Source organism: Oncorhynchus keta, unplaced genomic scaffold (genome assembly GCF_023373465.1).
Source record: "Oncorhynchus keta strain PuntledgeMale-10-30-2019 unplaced genomic scaffold, Oket_V2 Un_contig_218_pilon_pilon, whole genome shotgun sequence".
Taxonomy (NCBI): domain Eukaryota; kingdom Metazoa; phylum Chordata; class Actinopteri; order Salmoniformes; family Salmonidae; genus Oncorhynchus; species Oncorhynchus keta.
This window is the reverse complement of record NW_026282663.1, coordinates 192,683-207,325: the sequence shown is the minus strand read 5'-3', so window position 1 is coordinate 207,325 and position 14,643 is coordinate 192,683. Positions and strand designations below refer to the sequence as shown.

Sequence of the window (14,643 nt, the reverse complement as noted above, 5' to 3'; positions counted from 1 at the left end):
CTCTGTGTGATGTCACAGCCAGATGAGGCTTGAACCTGGTGCAGGTCAGATGGTCTGTTTGTCTCTGTGTGATGTCACAGCCAGATGAGGGTTGAACCTGGTGCAGGTCAGATGGTCTGTTTGTCTCTGTGTGATGTCACAGCCAGATGAGGCTTGAACCTGGTGCAGGTCAGATGGTCTGTTTGTCTCTGTGTGATGTCACAGCCATCCAAGGCTTGAACCTGGTGCAGGTCAGATGGTCTGTTTGTCTCTGTGTGATGTCACAGCCAGATGAGGCTTGAACCTGGTGCAGGTCAGATGGTCTGTTTGTCTCTGTGTGATGTCACAGCCATCCAAGGCTTGAACCTGGTGCAGGTCAGATGGTCTGTTTATCTCTGTGTGATGTCACAGCCAGACGAGGATTCTTCAGTTCTTTCCTGTCTCTGTAATCATTTGTCCTTTCCATCTCTGACCACACATGTTCCAGTGTCCACGCTGAAAGGACACGCAGTCAAATCAGTCTGAGACATTGGATAGCTCTGGGTTGGAGGCCTTTCACTCTGTGGTACTGCTCTCTGTATGTATATAGTAGGTTAATATAGAAGTTGGAGACCTTTCACTCTGTGGTACTGCTCTCTGTATGTATATAGTAGGTTTATATAGAAGTTGGAGACCTTTCACTCTGTGGTACTGCTCTCTGTATGTATATAGTAGGTTAATATAGAAGTTGGAGACCTTTCACTCTGTGGTACTGCTCTCTGTATGTATATAGTAGGTTAATATAGAAGTTGGAGACCTTTCACTCTGTGGTACTGCTCTCTGTATGTATATAGTAGGTTAATATAGAAGTTGGAGGCCTTTCACTCTGTGGTACTGCTCTCTGTATGTATATAGTAGGTTAATATAGAAGTTGGAGACCTTTCACTCTGTGGTACTGCTCTCTGTATGTATATAGTAGGTTAATATAGAAGTTGGAGACCTTTCACTCTGTGGTACTGCTCTCTGTATGTATATAGTAGGTTAATATAGAAGTTGGAGACCTTTCACTCTGTGGTACTGCTCTCTGTATGTATATAGTAGGTTAATATAGAAGTTGGAGACCTTTCACTCTGTGGTACTGCTCTCTGTATGTATATAGTAGGTTAATATAGAAGTTGGAGACCTTTCACTCTGTGGTACTGCTCTCTGTATGTATATAGTAGGTTAATATAGAAGTTGGAGACCTTTCACTCTGTGGTACTGCTCTCTGTATGTATATAGTAGGTTAATATAGAAGTTGGAGGCCTTTCACTCTGTGGTACTGCTCTCTGTATGTATATAGTAGGTTAATATAGAAGTTGGAGACCTTTCACTCTGTGGTACTGCTCTCTGTATGTATATAGTAGGTTAAGACGTTGGAGACCTTTCACTCTGTGGTACTGCTCTCTGTATGTATATAGTAGGTCAAGACGTTGGAGACCTTTCACTCTGTGGTACTGCTCTGTGTATGTATATAGTAGGTTAATATAGAAGTTGGAGACCTTTCACTCTGTGGTACTGCTCTGTGTATGTATATAGTAGGTTAATATAGAAGTTGGAGACCTTTCACTCTGTGGTACTGCTCTCTGTATGTATATAGTAGGTTAATATAGAAGTTGGAGACCTTTCACTCTGTGATACTGCTCTCTGTATGTATATAGTAGGTTAATATAGAAGTTGGAGGCCTTTCACTCTGTGGTACTGCTCTCTGTATGTATATAGTAGGTTAAGACTTTGGAGACCTTTCACTCTGTGGTACTGCTCTCTGTATGTATATAGTAGGTTAATATAGAAGTTGGAGGCCTTTCACTCTGTGGTACTGCTCTCTGTATGTATATAGTAGGTTAATATAGAAGTTGGAGACCTTTCACTCTGTGGTACTGCTCTCTGTATGTATATAGTAGGTTAATATAGAAGTTGGAGACCTTTCACTCTGTGGTACTGCTCTCTGTATGTATATAGTAGGTTAATATAGAAGTTGGAGACCTTTCACTCTGTGGTACTGCTCTCTGTATGTATATAGTAGGTTAATATAGAAGTTGGAGACCTTTCACTCTGTGGTACTGCTCTCTGTATGTATATAGTAGGTTAATATAGAAGTTGGAGGCCTTTCACTCTGTGGTACTGCTCTCTGTATGTATATAGTAGGTTAATATAGAAGTTGGAGACCTTTCACTCTGTGGTACTGCTCTCTGTATGTATATAGTAGGTTAATATAGAAGTTGGAGACCTTTCACTCTGTGGTACTGCTCTCTGTATGTATATAGTAGGTTAATATAGAAGTTGGAGACCTTTCACTCTGTGGTACTGCTCTCTGTATGTATATAGTAGGTTAATATAGAAGTTGGAGGCCTTTCACTCTGTGGTACTGCTCTCTGTATGTATATAGTAGGTTAATATAGAAGTTGGAGACCTTTCACTCTGTGGTACTGCTCTCTGTATGTATATAGTAGGTTAATATAGAAGTTGGAGACCTTTCACTCTGTGGTACTGCTCTCTGTATGTATATAGTAGGTTAATATAGAAGTTGGAGACCTTTCACTCTGTGGTACTGCTCTCTGTATGTATATAGTAGGTTAATATAGAAGTTGGAGGCCTTTCACTCTGTGGTACTGCTCTCTGTATGTATATAGTAGGTTAATATAGAAGTTGGAGACCTTTCACTCTGTGGTACTGCTCTCTGTATGTATATAGTAGGTTAATATAGAAGTTGGAGGCCTTTCACTCTGTGGTACTGCTCTCTGTATGTATATAGTAGGTTAATATAGAAGTTGGAGACCTTTCACTCTGTGGTACTGCTCTCTGTATGTATATAGTAGGTTAATATAGAAGTTGGAGACCTTTCACTCTGTGGTACTGCTCTCTGTATGTATATAGTAGGTTAATATAGAAGTTGGAGACCTTTCACTCTGTGGTACTGCTCTCTGTATGTATATAGTAGGTTAATATAGAAGTTGGAGACCTTTCACTCTGTGGTACTGCTCTCTGTATGTATATAGTAGGTTAATATAGAAGTTGGAGACCTTTCACTCTGTGGTACTGCTCTCTGTATGTATATAGTAGGTTAATATAGAAGTTGGAGACCTTTCACTCTGTGGTACTGCTCTCTGTATGTATATAGTAGGTTAATATAGAAGTTGGAGACCTTTCACTCTGTGGTACTGCTCTCTGTATGTATATAGTAGGTTAATATAGAAGTTGGAGACCTTTCACTCTGTGGTACTGCTCTCTGTATGTATATAGTAGGTTAATATAGAAGTTGGAGACCTTTCACTCTGTGGTACTGCTCTCTGTATGTATATAGTAGGTTAATATAGAAGTTGGAGACCTTTCACTCTGTGGTACTGCTCTCTGTATGTATATAGTAGGTTAATATAGAAGTTGGAGACCTTTCACTCTGTGGTACTGCTCTCTGTATGTATATAGTAGGTTAATATAGAAGTTGGAGACCTTTCACTCTGTGGTACTGCTCTCTGTATGTATATAGTAGGTTAATATAGAAGTTGGAGACCTTTCACTCTGTGGTACTGCTCTCTGTATGTATATAGTAGGTTAATATAGAAGTTGGAGACCTTTCACTCTGTGGTACTGCTCTCTGTATGTATATAGTAGGTTAATATAGAAGTTGGAGACCTTTCACTCTGTGGTACTGCTCTCTGTATGTATATAGTAGGTTAATATAGAAGTTGGAGACCTTTCACTCTGTGGTACTGCTCTCTGTATGTATATAGTAGGTTAATATAGAAGTTGGAGACCTTTCACTCTGTGGTACTGCTCTCTGTATGTATATAGTAGGTTAATATAGAAGTTGGAGACCTTTCACTCTGTGATACTGCTCTCTGTATGTATATAGTAGGTTAATATAGAAGTTGGAGACCTTTCACTCTGTGGTACTGCTCTCTGTATGTATATAGTAGGTTAATATAGAAGTTGGAGACCTTTCACTCTGTGGTACTGCTCTCTGTATGTATATAGTAGGTTAATATAGAAGTTGTAGACCTTTCACTCTGTGGTACTGCTCTCTGTATGTATATAGTAGGTTAATATAGAAGTTGGAGACCTTTCACTCTGTGGTACTGCTCTCTGTATGTATATAGTAGGTTAATATAGAAGTTGGAGACCTTTCACTCTGTGGTACTGCTCTCTGTATGTATATAGTAGGTTAATATAGAAGTTGGAGACCTTTCACTCTGTGGTACTGCTCTCTGTATGTATATAGTAGGTTAATATAGAAGTTGGAGACCTTTCACTCTGTGGTACTGCTCTCTGTATGTATATAGTAGGTTAATATAGAAGTTGGAGACCTTTCACTCTGTGGTACTGCTCTCTGTATGTATATAGTAGGTTAATATAGAAGTTGGAGACCTTTCACTCTGTAATACTGCTCTCTGTATGTATATAGTAGGTTAATATAGAAGTTGGAGACCTTTCACTCTGTGGTACTGCTCTCTGTATGTATATAGTAGGTTAATATAGAAGTTGGAGACCTTTCACTCTGTGGTACTGCTCTCTGTATGTATATAGTAGGTTAATATAGAAGTTGGAGACCTTTCACTCTGTGGTACTGCTCTCTGTATGTATATAGTAGGTTAATATAGAAGTTGGAGACCTTTCACTCTGTGGTACTGCTCTCTGTATGTATATAGTAGGTTAATATAGAAGTTGGAGACCTTTCACTCTGTGGTACTGCTCTCTGTATGTATATAGTAGGTTAATATAGAAGTTGGAGACCTTTCACTCTGTGGTACTGCTCTCTGTATGTATATAGTAGGTTAATATAGAAGTTGGAGGCCTTTCACTCTGTGGTACTGCTCTCTGTATGTATATAGTAGGTTAATATAGAAGTTGGAGACCTTTCACTCTGTGGTACTGCTCTCTGTATGTATATAGTAGGTTAATATAGAAGTTGGAGGCCTTTCACTCTGTGGTACTGCTCTGTGTATGTATATAGTAGGTTAATATAGAAGTTGGAGACCTTTCACTCTGTGGTACTGCTCTGTGTATGTATATAGTAGGTTAATATAGACGTTGGAGACCTTTCACTCTGTGGTACTGCTCTCTGTATGTATATAGTAGGTTAATATAGAAGTTGGAGACCTTTCACTCTGTGGTACTGCTCTCTGTATGTATATAGTAGGTTAATATAGAAGTTGGAGGCCTTTCACTCTGTGGTACTGCTCTCTGTATGTATATAGTAGGTTAATATAGAAGTTGGAGACCTTTCACTCTGTGGTACTGCTCTCTGTATGTATATAGTAGGTTAATATAGAAGTTGGAGGCCTTTCACTCTGTGGTACTGCTCTCTGTATGTATATAGTAGGTTAATATAGAAGTTGGAGACCTTTCACTCTGTGGTACTGCTCTCTGTATGTATATAGTAGGTTAATATAGAAGTTGGAGGCCTTTCACTCTGTGGTACTGCTCTCTGTATGTATATAGTAGGTTAATATAGAAGTTGGAGACCTTTCACTCTGTGGTACTGCTCTCTGTATGTATATAGTAGGTTAATATAGAAGTTGGAGGCCTTTCACTCTGTGGTACTGCTCTCTGTATGTATATAGTAGGTTAATATAGAAGTTGGAGACCTTTCACTCTGTGGTACTGCTCTCTGTATGTATATAGTAGGTTAATATAGAAGTTGGAGGCCTTTCACTCTGTGGTACTGCTCTCTGTATGTATATAGTAGGTTAATATAGAAGTTGGAGACCTTTCACTCTGTGGTACTGCTCTCTGTATGTATATAGTAGGTTAATATAGAAGTTGGAGACCTTTCACTCTGTGGTACTGCTCTCTGTATGTATATAGTAGGTTAATATAGAAGTTGGAGACCTTTCACTCTGTGGTAGCTCTCAGGTTAATATAGAAGTTGGAGGCCTTTCACTCTGTGGTACTGCTCTCTGTATGTATATAGTAGGTTAATATAGAAGTTGGAGACCTTTCACTCTGTGGTACTGCTCTCTGTATGTATATAGTAGGTTAATATAGAAGTTGGAGACCTTTCACTCTGTGGTACTGCTCTCTGTATGTATATAATAGGTTAATATAGAAGTTGGAGACCTTTCACTCTGTGGTACTGCTCTCTGTATGTATATAGTAGGTTAATATAGAAGTTGGAGACCTTTCACTCTGTGGTACTGCTCTCTGTATGTATATAGTAGGTTAATATAGAAGTTGGAGACCTTTCACTCACTCTGTGGGAGGCCTTTCACTGTGATACTCTCTGTATGTATATAGTAGGTTAATATAGAAGTTGGAGACCTTTCACTCTGTGGTACTGCTCTCTGTATGTATATAGTAGGTTAATATAGAAGTTGGAGACCTTTCACTCTGTGGTACTGCTCTCTGTATGTATATAGTAGGTTAATATAGAAGTTGGAGACCTTTCACTCTGTGGTACTGCTCTCTGTATGTATATAGTAGGTTAATATAGAAGTTGGAGACCTTTCACTCTGTGGTACTGCTCTCTGTATGTATATAGTAGGTTAATATAGAAGTTGGAGACCTTTCACTCTGTGGTACTGCTCTCTGTATGTATATAGTAGGTTAATATAGAAGTTGGAGACCTTTCACTCTGTGGTACTGCTCTCTGTATGTATATAGTAGGTTAATATAGAAGTTGGAGACCTTTCACTCTGTAATACTGCTCTCTGTATGTATATAGTAGGTTAATATAGAAGTTGGAGACCTTTCACTCTGTGGTACTGCTCTCTGTATGTATATAGTAGGTTAATATAGAAGTTGGAGACCTTTCACTCTGTGGTACTGCTCTCAGGTTAATATAGAAGTTGGAGGCCTTTCACTCTGTGGTACTGCTCTCTGTATGTATATAGTAGGTTAATATAGAAGTTGGAGACCTTTCACTCTGTGATACTGCTCTCTGTATGTATATAGTAGGTTTATATAGAAGTTGGAGACCTTTCACTCTGTGGTACTGCTCTCTGTATGTATATAGTAGGTTAATATAGACGTTGGAGGCCTTTCACTCTGTAATACTGCTCTCTGTATGTATATAGTAGGTTAATATAGAAGTTGGAGACCTTTCACTCTGTGGTACTGCTCTCTGTATGTATATAGTAGGTTAATATAGAAGTTGGAGACCTTTCACTCTGTGGTACTGCTCTCTGTATGTATATAGTAGGTTAATATAGAAGTTGGAGACCTTTCACTCTGTGGTACTGCTCTCTGTATGTATATAGTAGGTTAATATAGAAGTTGGAGACCTTTCACTCTGTGATACTGCTCTCTGTATGTATATAGTAGGTTAATATAGAAGTTGGAGACCTTTCACTCTGTGGTACTGCTCTCTGCATGTATATAGTAGGTTAATATAGAAGTTGGAGACCTTTCACTCTGTGGTACTGCTCTCTGTATGTATATAGTAGGTTAATATAGAAGTTGGAGACCTTTCACTCTGTGGTACTGCTCTCTGTATGTATATAGTAGGTTAATATAGAAGTTGGAGACCTTTCACTCTGTAATACTGCTCTCTGTATGTATATAGTAGGTCAAGACTTTGGAGACCTTTCACTCTGTGGTACTGCTCTCTGTATGTATATAGTAGGTTAATATAGAAGTTGGAGACCTTTCACTCTGTGATACTGCTCTCTGTATGTATATAGTAGGTTAATATAGAAGTTGGAGGCCTTTCACTCTGTGGTACTGCTCTCTGTATGTATATAGTAGGTTAATATAGAAGTTGGAGACCTTTCACTCTGTGGTACTGCTCTCTGTATGTATATAGTAGGTTAATATAGAAGTTGGAGACCTTTCACTCTGTGGTACTGCTCTCTGTATGTATATAGTAGGTTAATATAGAAGTTGGAGACCTTTCACTCTGTGGTACTGCTCTCTGTATGTATATAGTAGGTTAATATAGAAGTTGGAGGCCTTTCACTCTGTGGTACTGCTCTCTGTATGTATATAGTAGGTTAATATAGAAGTTGGAGACCTTTCACTCTGTGGTACTGCTCTGTATGTATATAGTAGGTTAATATAGAAGTTGGAGGCCTTTCACTCTGTGGTACTGCTCTGTGTATGTATATAGTAGGTTAATATAGAAGTTGGAGACCTTTCACTCTGTGGTACTGCTCTGTGTATGTATATAGTAGGTTAAGACGTTGGAGACCTTTCACTCTGTGGTACTGCTCTCTGTATGTATATAGTAGGTTAATATAGAAGTTGGAGACCTTTCACTCTGTGGTACTGCTCTCTGTATGTATATAGTAGGTTAATATAGAAGTTGGAGGCCTTTCACTCTGTGGTACTGCTCTCTGTATGTATATAGTAGGTTAATATAGAAGTTGGAGGCCTTTCACTCTGTGGTACTGCTCTCTGTATGTATATAGTAGGTTAATATAGAAGTTGGAGACCTTTCACTCTGTGGTACTGCTCTCTGTATGTATATAGTAGGTTAATATAGAAGTTGGAGACCTTTCACTCTGTGGTACTGCTCTCTGTATGTATATAGTAGGTTAATATAGAAGTTGGAGGCCTTTCACTCTGTGGTACTGCTCTCTGTATGTATATAGTAGGTTAAGACGTTGGAGACCTTTCACTCTGTGGTACTGCTCTGTGTATGTATATAGTAGGTTAATATAGAAGTTGGAGGCCTTTCACTCTGTGGTACTGCTCTCTGTATGTATATAGTAGGTTAATATAGAAGTTGGAGACCTTTCACTCTGTGGTACTGCTCTCTGTATGTATATAGTAGGTTAATATAGAAGTTGGAGACCTTTCACTCTGTGGTACTGCTCTCTGTATGTATATAGTAGGTTAATATAGAAGTTGGAGGCCTTTCACTCTGTGGTACTGCTCTCTGTATGTATATAGTAGGTTAATATAGAAGTTGGAGACCTTTCACTCTGTGGTACTGCTCTCTGTATGTATATAGTAGGTTAATATAGAAGTTGGAGACCTTTCACTCTGTGGTACTGCTCTCTGTATGTATATAGTAGGTTAATATAGAAGTTGGAGGCCTTTCACTCTGTGGTACTGCTCTGTGTATGTATATAGTAGGTTAATATAGAAGTTGGAGACCTTTCACTCTGTGGTACTGCTCTGTGTATGTATATAGTAGGTTAAGACGTTGGAGACCTTTCACTCTGTGGTACTGCTCTCTGTATGTATATAGTAGGTTAATATAGAAGTTGGAGACCTTTCACTCTGTGGTACTGCTCTGTGTATGTATATAGTAGGTTAATATAGAAGTTGGAGGCCTTTCACTCTGTGGTACTGCTCTGTGTATGTATATAGTAGGTTAAGACGTTGGAGACCTTTCACTCTGTGGTACTGCTCTCTGTATGTATATAGTAGGTTAATATAGAAGTTGGAGACCTTTCACTCTGTGGTACTGCTCTCTGTATGTATATAGTAGGTTAATATAGAAGTTGGAGACCTTTCACTCTGTGGTACTGCTCTCTGTATGTATATAGTAGGTTAATATAGAAGTTGGAGACCTTTCACTCTGTGGTACTGCTCTCTGTATGTATATAGTAGGTTAATATAGACGTTGGAGACCTTTCACTCTGTGGTACTGCTCTCTGTATGTATATAGTAGGTTAATATAGAAGTTGGAGACCTTTCACTCTGTGGTACTGCTCTCTGTATGTATATAGTAGGTTAATATAGAAGTTGGAGACCTTTCACTCTGTGGTACTGCTCTCTGTATGTATATAGTAGGTTAATATAGAAGTTGGAGACCTTTCACTCTGTGGTACTGCTCTCTGTATGTATATAGTAGGTTAATATAGAAGTTGGAGACCTTTCACTCTGTGGTACTGCTCTCTGTATGTATATAGTAGGTTAATATAGAAGTTGGAGACCTTTCACTCTGTGGTACTGCTCTCTGTATGTATATAGTAGGTTAATATAGAAGTTGGAGACCTTTCACTCTGTGGTACTGCTCTCAGGTTAATATAGAAGTTGGAGGCCTTTCACTCTGTGGTACTGCTCTCTGTATGTATATAGTAGGTTAATATAGAAGTTGGAGACCTTTCACTCTGTGGTACAGCTCTCTGTATGTATATAATAGGTTAATATAGAAGTTGTAGACCTTTCACTCTGTGGTACTGCTCTCTGTATGTATATAGTAGGTTAATATAGAAGTTGGAGACCTTTCACTCTGTGGTACTGCTCTCTGTATGTATATAGTAGGTTAATATAGAAGTTGGAGACCTTTCACTCTGTGGTACTGCTCTCTGTATGTATATAGTAGGTTAATATAGAAGTTGGAGACCTTTCACTCTGTGGTACTGCTCTCTGTATGTATATAGTAGGTTAATATAGAAGTTGGAGACCTTTCACTCTGTGGTACTGCTCTCTGTATGTATATAGTAGGTTAATATAGAAGTTGGAGACCTTTCACTCTGTGGTACTGCTCTCTGTATGTATATAGTAGGTTAATATAGAAGTTGGAGACCTTTCACTCTGTGGTACTGCTCTGTGTATGTATATAGTAGGTTAAGACGTTGGAGACCTTTCACTCTGTGGTACTGCTCTCTGTATGTATATAGTAGGTTAATATAGAAGTTGGAGACCTTTCACTCTGTGGTACTGCTCTGTGTATGTATATAGTAGGTTAATATAGAAGTTGGAGGCCTTTCACTCTGTGGTACTGCTCTGTGTATGTATATAGTAGGTTAATATAGAAGTTGGAGGCCTTTCACTCTGTGGTACTGCTCTCTGTATGTATATAGTAGGTTAAGACGTTGGAGACCTTTCACTCTGTGGTACTGCTCTGTGTATGTATATAGTAGGTTAATATAGAAGTTGGAGGCCTTTCACTCTGTGGTACTGCTCTCTGTATGTATATAGTAGGTTAATATAGAAGTTGGAGACCTTTCACTCTGTGGTACTGCTCTCTGTATGTATATAGTAGGTTAATATAGAAGTTGGAGGCCTTTCACTCTGTGGTACTGCTCTCTGTATGTATATAGTAGGTTAATATAGAAGTTGGAGGCCTTTCACTCTGTGGTACTGCTCTGTGTATGTATATAGTAGGTTAATATAGAAGTTGGAGGCCTTTCACTCTGTGGTACTGCTCTCTGTATGTATATAGTAGGTTAATATAGAAGTTGGAGACCTTTCACTCTGTGGTACTGCTCTCTGTATGTATATAGTAGGTTAATATAGAAGTTGGAGGCCTTTCACTCTGGTACTGCTCTCTGTATGTATATAGTAGGTTAATATAGAAGTTGGAGACCTTTCACTCTGTGGTACTGCTCTCTGTATGTATATAGTAGGTTAATATAGAAGTTGGAGACCTTTCACTCTGTGGTACTGCTCTCTGTATGTATATAGTAGGTTAATATAGAAGTTGGAGACCTTTCACTCTGTGGTACTGCTCTCAGGTTAATATAGAAGTTGGAGGCCTTTCACTCTGTGATACTGCTCTCTGTATGTATATAGTAGGTTAATATAGAAGTTGGAGACCTTTCACTCTGTGGTACTGCTCTCTGTATGTATATAGTAGGTTAATATAGAAGTTGGAGACCTTTCACTCTGTGGTACAGCTCTCTGTATGTATATAATAGGTTAATATAGAAGTTGTAGACCTTTCACTCTGTGGTACTGCTCTCTGTATGTATATAGTAGGTTAATATAGAAGTTGGAGACCTTTCACTCTGTGGTACTGCTCTCTGTATGTATATAGTAGGTTAATATAGAAGTTGGAGACCTTTCACTCTGTGGTACTGCTCTCAGGTTAATATAGAAGTTGGAGGCCTTTCACTCTGTGATACTGCTCTCTGTATGTATATAGTAGGTTAATATAGAAGTTGGAGACCTTTCACTCTGTGGTACTGCTCTCTGTATGTATATAGTAGGTTAATATAGAAGTTGGAGACCTTTCACTCTGTGGTACAGCTCTCTGTATGTATATAGTAGGTTAATATAGAAGTTGGAGACCTTTCACTCTGTGGTACTGCTCTCTGTATGTATATAGTAGGTTAATATAGAAGTTGGAGACCTTTCACTCTGTGGTACTGCTCTCTGTATGTATATAGTAGGTTAATATAGAAGTTGGAGACCTTTCACTCTGTGGTACTGCTCTCTGTATGTATATAGTAGGTTAATATAGAAGTTGGAGACCTTTCACTCTGTGGTACTGCTCTCTGTATGTATATAGTAGGTTAATATAGAAGTTGGAGACCTTTCACTCTGTAATACTGCTCTCTGTATGTATATAGTAGGTTAATATAGAAGTTGGAGACCTTTCACTCTGTGGTACTGCTCTCTGTATGTATATAGTAGGTTAATATAGAAGTTGGAGACCTTTCACTCTGTGGTACTGCTCTCAGGTTAATATAGAAGTTGGAGGCCTTTCACTCTGTGGTACTGCTCTCTGTATGTATATAGTAGGTTAATATAGAAGTTGGAGACCTTTCACTCTGTGATACTGCTCTCTGTATGTATATAGTAGGTTTATATAGAAGTTGGAGACCTTTCACTCTGTGGTACTGCTCTCTGTATGTATATAGTAGGTTAATATAGAAGTTGGAGACCTTTCACTCTGTGGTACTGCTCTCTGTATGTATATAGTAGGTTAATATAGAAGTTGGAGACCTTTCACTCTGTGGTACTGCTCTCTGTATGTATATAGTAGGTTAATATAGAAGTTGGAGACCTTTCACTCTGTGGTACTGCTCTCTGTATGTATATAGTAGGTTAATATAGAAGTTGGAGACCTTTCACTCTGTGGTACTGCTCTCTGTATGTATATAGTAGGTTAATATAGAAGTTGGAGACCTTTCACTCTGTGATACTGCTCTCTGTATGTATATAGTAGGTTAATATAGAAGTTGGAGACCTTTCACTCTGTGGTACTGCTCTCTGTATGTATATAGTAGGTTAATATAGAAGTTGGAGACCTTTCACTCTGTGGTACTGCTCTCTGTATGTATATAGTAGGTTAATATAGAAGTTGGAGACCTTTCACTCTGTGGTACTGCTCTCTGTATGTATATAGTAGGTTAATATAGAAGTTGGAGACCTTTCACTCTGTAATACTGCTCTCTGTATGTATATAGTAGGTCAAGACTTTGGAGACCTTTCACTCTGTGGTACTGCTCTCTGTATGTATATAGTAGGTTAATATAGAAGTTGGAGACCTTTCACTCTGTGGTACTGCTCTCTGTATGTATATAGTAGGTTAATATAGAAGTTGGAGACCTTTCACTCTGTGGTACTGCTCTCTGTATGTATATAGTAGGTTAATATAGAAGTTGGAGACCTTTCACTCTGTGGTACTGCTCTCTGTGTATGTATATAGTAGGTTAATATAGAAGTTGGAGACCTTTCACTCTGTGGTACTGCTCTCTGTATGTATATAGTAGGTTAATATAGAAGTTGGAGACCTTTCACTCTGTGGTACTGCTCTCTGTATGTATATAGTAGGTTAATATAGAAGTTGGAGACCTTTCACTCTGTAATACTGCTCTCTGTATGTATATAGTAGGTTAATATAGAAGTTGGAGACCTTTCACTCTGTGGTACTGCTCTCTGTATGTATATAGTAGGTTAATATAGAAGTTGGAGACCTTTCACTCTGTGGTACTGCTCTCAGGTTAATATAGAAGTTGGAGGCCTTTCACTCTGTGGTACTGCTCTCTGTATGTATATAGTAGGTTAATATAGAAGTTGGAGACCTTTCACTCTGTGATACTGCTCTCTGTATGTATATAGTAGGTTTTATATAGAAGTTGGAGACCTTTCACTCTGTGGTACTGCTCTCTGTATGTATATAGTAGGTTAATATAGACGTTGGAGGCCTTTCACTCTGTGGTACTGCTCTCTGTATGTATATAGTAGGTTAATATAGAAGTTGGAGACCTTTCACTCTGTGGTACTGCTCTCTGTATGTATATAGTAGGTTAATATAGAAGTTGGAGACCTTTCACTCTGTGGTACTGCTCTCTGTATGTATATAGTAGGTTAATATAGAAGTTGGAGACCTTTCACTCTGTGGTACTGCTCTCTGTATGTATATAGTAGGTTAATATAGAAGTTGGAGACCTTTCACTCTGTGATACTGCTCTCTGTATGTATATAGTAGGTTAATATAGAAGTTGGAGACCTTTCACTCTGTGGTACTGCTCTCTGTATGTATATAGTAGGTTAATATAGAAGTTGGAGACCTTTCACTCTGTGGTACTGCTCTCTGTATGTATATAGTAGGTTAATATAGAAGTTGGAGACCTTTCACTCTGTGGTACTGCTCTCTGTATGTATATAGTAGGTTAATATAGAAGTTGGAGACCTTTCACTCTGTAATACTGCTCTCTGTATGTATATAGTAGGTCAAGACTTTGGAGACCTTTCACTCTGTGGTACTGCTCTCTGTATGTATATAGTAGGTTAATATAGAAGTTGGAGACCTTTCACTCTGTGATACTGCTCTCTGTATGTATATAGTAGGTTAAGACTTTGGAGACCTTTCACTCTGTGGTACTGCTCTCTGTATGTATATAGTAGGTTAAGACGTTGGAGACCTTTCACTCTGTGGTACTGCTCTCTGTATGTATATAGTAGGTTAAGACGTTGGAGACCTTTCACTCTGTATAATCCTCCTGTTTCTTACTCTGAAAGATATACAATCATGTCTGTCTAGGAGGTTGCTTTGTGTTAATGTTACTATAGATCCTCTGTCCT

At 38.6% G+C, this 14,643-nt stretch overlaps 1 protein-coding gene and 2 long non-coding RNA genes across 3 annotated transcripts in view; 2 read left to right on the top strand and 1 right to left on the bottom strand.

Moving 5' to 3' along the window:
* Window positions 1–14,643, top strand: part of mrpl12 (mitochondrial ribosomal protein L12) — a 32,443-nt gene that overhangs the window by 15,754 nt on the left and 2,046 nt on the right. The gene's annotated exons all lie outside the window — the stretch shown is intronic.
* Window positions 474–11,457, top strand: LOC127921278 (uncharacterized). Its single transcript, XR_008108586.1, has 8 exons — window positions 474–571; window positions 816–1,661; window positions 3,793–3,853; window positions 4,769–4,890; window positions 8,285–8,528; window positions 8,647–8,951; window positions 10,752–10,934; window positions 11,057–11,457. It is a non-coding gene; the product is annotated as an uncharacterized LOC127921278 (long non-coding RNA).
* On the bottom strand, window positions 1,614–14,548 carry LOC127921279 (uncharacterized). The gene is made up of 3 exons (XR_008108587.1): window positions 14,427–14,548; window positions 7,218–7,278; window positions 1,614–1,739 (listed from the first exon to the last, which is right to left on the bottom strand). It is a non-coding gene; the product is annotated as an uncharacterized LOC127921279 (long non-coding RNA).